This window comes from Thermobia domestica, chromosome 13 (assembly GCF_964235325.1).
Source record: "Thermobia domestica chromosome 13, izTheDome1.hap1.1, whole genome shotgun sequence".
Taxonomy (NCBI): domain Eukaryota; kingdom Metazoa; phylum Arthropoda; class Insecta; order Zygentoma; family Lepismatidae; genus Thermobia; species Thermobia domestica.
In genome coordinates this window covers 170364056-170369345 of record NC_137466.1, presented here as the reverse complement: position 1 = coordinate 170369345, position 5290 = coordinate 170364056, and positions in this window count along the sequence as shown.

Genomic DNA, 5290 nt, shown 5'->3' with positions numbered 1-5290 from the left:
TAGCCCGTCACGTATGAGAAATGAAATGAAATCTTGGAGTTTTACGTCCCACGGTTATGCCGGCAAGGCTAAAGGAGACGGTGATTATGAGACATGAATGAAATGGTGGAATAAAAAAAGTGGGAGGAAATGGGAGAACTCCGAGAAAACCCACGAGCACGATGTTTGGCCACCACAAAGTCCACACGGCGCGAACTGGGATTGAACCAGAGACCCCAAACACCGGAGGTAAACGCTCTACCACTGAGCCACCGCCCCCCGTCACGTATGAGAAATGACTTCCCTCGGCGAGCATACTATCCAATGAAAGGGAAGGAAGAAAGGATGGGGGAAGGAACGGCCTGGGAGCATTATATTATGTACCATTCCGGCATTTGCCTGATGTGAATGAGGGAAACCCAGAAAAAAACCTCATTCAAGATGGTTGGCTTGAAAAAGTTGTTACACTTTTTCGATCGAGTGTCCCCACCGGGAATCGAACCAAAGGCGAGAGTGTTAGCGACTACGCCACGCGGGATCACGCTTCAAAACAGAATCAGGTGAGGAGACTTCCTTTTTTATTTCAGGGAAGATAAAATAAAAACTGTAAAATGTACTTTTAACTTAGAACATAAGTATTCAAAGCTATTATTAAAAATGTTTTACGTTAAAATAAATTAACGACGTTTTCCTCGTTCAACATACTAACTGGTTGTGGCAATTCAGTTACACGTGAACTTGCGTCAGCACAGAGTGAACATGGGACTTCAACAGAGAGTCATCAGAACTTGTATGCTGTACGAGTTCAAACTGGGGTCAAACGCCGCCGCAGAGGGGCGGAAGATATACCAGGCCTTTAGTGAGGGTGTCGTAACAACGCGGACAGTGTAGCGGTAGTTTAACAAGTTTAAGGGCGTTGACGAAACACTCGAAGACGCATCACGTGCCGGAAGACCAACACATCTACAAAATGAAGATCTTTAGGCAGCAATTGAGACCAACGGTGGCCAGACATGTGAGGAACTGGGACTACAATTCAGTGTGAGTGGAGAAACCATTCGACAGCACCTCCATCATCTTGGGAAAAAGTTGGGTCGATGGGTCTCACATGATTTGACTTCGTGCTAAAAGGCAACGCAGCAAACACATGTGTTTCTTTGCTGACTCCTCTGAGGAAAGAGCCATTTCTGGACAGGGTGTTAACATGTGATGAGAAGTGGGTCCTGTACGAAACTCCACGGCACCGTCATCATTGGTTAGTATCCCATGAACCGGTTCCAAAATAACCGAAACCAGTACCGCACCAGAAGGTCCTCTTGTGTGTTTGGTGAACTGCTCGCGGCATCGTGCATCGGGATCTGCTACCAGCTGATCAGAGCATCAGTGCAACTGAGTACAATCAGCAGTTGAGCCGTATTCAAGAAAAACTCAAAACTCTGGAACCAGCACTTCTGAATCGCAAAGTATCCTGTTAAGGACAACGCTAAGTCACACGTGGCTAGGATGACCTGGGACACCATTCTACGCCTTGGATGGGGAACGCTATTGCATCCGCCATACTCCAAGAACATTGCACAGTCCGATTATCACCTTTTCCATTTCTTGGAATATCACCTCCGAGAACGCCAGTTCATATCCCTAGTAGAGGTACGAAATACACTTGATACCTTCTTCGCTTCACGGCCCACGAAGTTCTACCGCGATGGAATCTATGGCCTTTCAGAACGTTAGAAAAAGGTCCTCGATGCAGATGGGAACTATTTTTGATCTTCCAGGTACGTCTAAGGTGACATATCGATGTTCGAAGGTGGTGGGTGAAAAAGCCACAGAACTTTCTTGGATACCTTATAATTGTGTGCAGTGAAGGTATTTAAATGCAACTACAAAAAGGCGCCTTAAAAACTCAAGATGACGTCTTACAAAAATGCTTTACGGCAAAACAATATGCAAATAATCTCGTTTAATTTAAATCACTGATACAATCTACATTCAATATTCTTCGCACGTTTAGCAATATTTATTTACTGGCTGTATTTGCCAAAATTACGTTTGTCAGTTTAATCGGATGAAAACTTAGCTGATTTTTCTCTTTGTGTCGTGTGTGATTGTCAGGGCCATAATTTATACATTTCTAAGCCCTAGCTAGACCAAAGTAAAATTCTGCGCCCTTAGCCTATTATTTATAATTTATGTTAACTTCCACCGTGTGTAATGGAAAAAAATAGTATGCAAATTTTGTCAGCCATATTGATAGTTCAACTTCGTTGCTTTCAGAAAAGGATACTTCTTCAAATTTGAAGACAACATGCACTTCAGTTTAGGCATTGTCGATGCAAAATTGGAACACTTCACTTGTATTATAGGCTATTATCAACAATAGCTCAGCCAGTATACTTTATCAAAGATTCCAGATCCCCTTGACTGCCCACGGACAACTGCAACTTTGCGTTGCAAGTCTATTGGCTTGCTTAATATGAAATCAGAGAGTGTGATGTGATAACTTGCACGAAGCTGTTACATGTCACAACGTCTTGTTCATTCACAACTAACAAGGTTTCCAATCAATGTCAATTTTTATTTTATTTTTCATATTTCGTTAAGTTAATATTGAGAACAGAAATGGGACGGGATGAAAATGCGGGACATTTGCCTGTCCCGACTAAAGTTATGGGGACGCGGGACTCTCGGGTTCAAATCGAGACTGTCCCGTTTTTTACGAGACATGGCAGATTTAACCAATCTATTAATTATGTATAGTTAGTGGCTTGAAAATTAAGATCAGGTGGCAGAAAATTTCTCTGTATTACATAATGATGATTGATTCCTAGATTTTAACAACCTTCTTAAAGCTAACTCTCGTATGTGTTTACGTTCATCAATCGCCATTGCCAAAAGATTATCGGGATGCGCAAAGAAAGCGTTCTGCTGTATTACAGGATCGATAGAGTTCCGGTAGATACCATGATGGCTGAATCAGTTTAAACACATGTTTTGCACAATCTTTTACAGAAGTATCTTTTTTTTTTTTTTTTTTTTTTTTTTTTTTTTTTTTTTACAGCAAACCAAACTGGTGCGTATGTTTTTATAATGTACGTTGCTAATGTTTTCAGTTCAAATGAATGATCTTTCGTCGAAATATACAATCTCAAAATACGATTGGGTATAGTTAGCCACTTTGAATGACTTAAGGGCCTAGATTGTTTACTGCAAGATCCCTTGGAAACTCACCGCTGTTTACAGCCCTCACAATATCAAGAAGAGATTAAAAAAAAAAAAAAAAAATCTCAGTCCATATCCTCAATCCAGATGTTCTTCACAAAAAATGAAAATTCGATTATTTACTTCTCAACTAAAAATTTCCATCTTCTTTATCCTGTTAAGTTGTCAACTTTCTACAGATATTAAAATTGTGAGTTTAGTAATTTTAGAAGTAATTTCTTAACTTTCAGTAGAAGATCGATAACTTTCAATACTAGATCAGTAAATTTAGTATTAGGTCTCTAACTTTTAGTCGGTAATTTTAACAGTACTTTGGTAAATTCTAGTAGTAGTAGTAGTAGTAGTAATACTCTCAAATTAGGGGAGAAAACTCAAACATAATATCCTGGTTCTCCGCCTTGAGGTTGACGACAGGTAGGCAGTCGGTTGTAAAAACAATTCCCAAATCAAATATTCATCGAGAAAAGAATGTGAGTGAGAAAAAGCTTAGGGCATACTCCAGAAGCGAGACGTGGACGTAGGCCCGTAGCCAGAGAGCGGCTAGAGGGAGCGCTGCCCCCTCTAAAAATACGCTGAAGAGAATTTTCAAACTGATCAAAAACCAGTGAAACTCTTGCAATTATATTTACCAAATTAAATTCAACGTTGCGAATTCTACTCATTTCTGTATAAAAATTATACGTTTCTTGCTAGATGCACTAAAACATTTTCCATTGCCTTTACTCATTTCAAGAATTTCAAACCGTACCGCATTATTGCAACCATGACAAGCATCCAAGGATACCAGGTGCACTTCCAAACAACAGTATCATAGTCCACAACGTTAGTAGTGAATATAAATAAACTGTAGTGTCTCGCTTATTTTGGAAAGTAGAAAATTGAATGCAAAAGTTGAATAAAACATATACTTCTATTTTGTATTGAAATTGTATAATCTATAAAGTTGCTGTAATATAATTTTGTTGTAATATTTAGAAAATAAATACTTCAATTTTAATTATTAATATGAATTAAAGTACCTCGCAAAGAGCTTGTATTAAGCACACAAAATGAAGCAAAAAAATTACGTTCTCCAGTAGCGGATCTAGAAGGTAAAAACTGAGGGGGGGGGGGGCAGCCAGAACCCGGACTATGATAAGTATATCATGAGTTTACTATAAATTTCCAAAAATATACAAATAATAGCTTAAATTATTTTTGTCACTCAAAAAACTGGGGGCCTAGGCCCCCCGGCCCCGGGCTAGATCAGCCACTGACGTTCTCATTATACATATATAATAATATTCTGTTTTAAGTTTTCTCTATTAACAAATGCCAAGTGCTTTGCACTCAGTATTTTTATCTCATCATTTTTAGGCGTTAATACAAAGAAAGCTGTAGTAAAAGTTTACGAGAAATTAATAATTTGTAAAAGAGTACTACAAAATAGCCTTTACCGGCGCTGGTCTACTGAATAGAGCGTGTATGTTTGAACGTGATCTCGGGTTTGATACCAGTGGTATTCTTGAAATTAGAGAACAATGTCGTGGTTCGTATTAACTTTAAACTATAAGCTTCGCGGTTTTTTTTTTTTTTTTTTTTTTTTGCGTAGGTGCTGAAAAAAGATGCTAAATTTTTAACAAACAACCAAACAAGTTGGCCTACTACAAAATGAAAATGTGGAACAGAATAGTGGTTTTATAGAAACATAATAAATCAGTTTGAATGAACATATAGTTTAATTATGTCATTATATAGTAAAAGCTAATTGGAGTGTTTCCTTGTGACAAAAAATCTATGTCAAAATATTCTGTTTATACTATTTTGTTTCTTGCAAATGGAACAATCCTGATTATTGGGACGTGTGCTCACTCTAATGTTCAGTTAATCAGCTTTTGTTTAGTGTAAATGCGACGTACAATGACGTTCCTCACCTACGTTTGCCATAGCATTATATTGCCCCAAGCATCTCAATTGTAAAGTGTTCAATTTCTTAATCTTGAATTTTGTGTACTGTAATATTATCAATATAGGATATTATGTATAAAAGAAGCTATAGTTGTTACAGATTCTGTAAATAGTAAATAAATATACAATTTTATGATATTCTTTG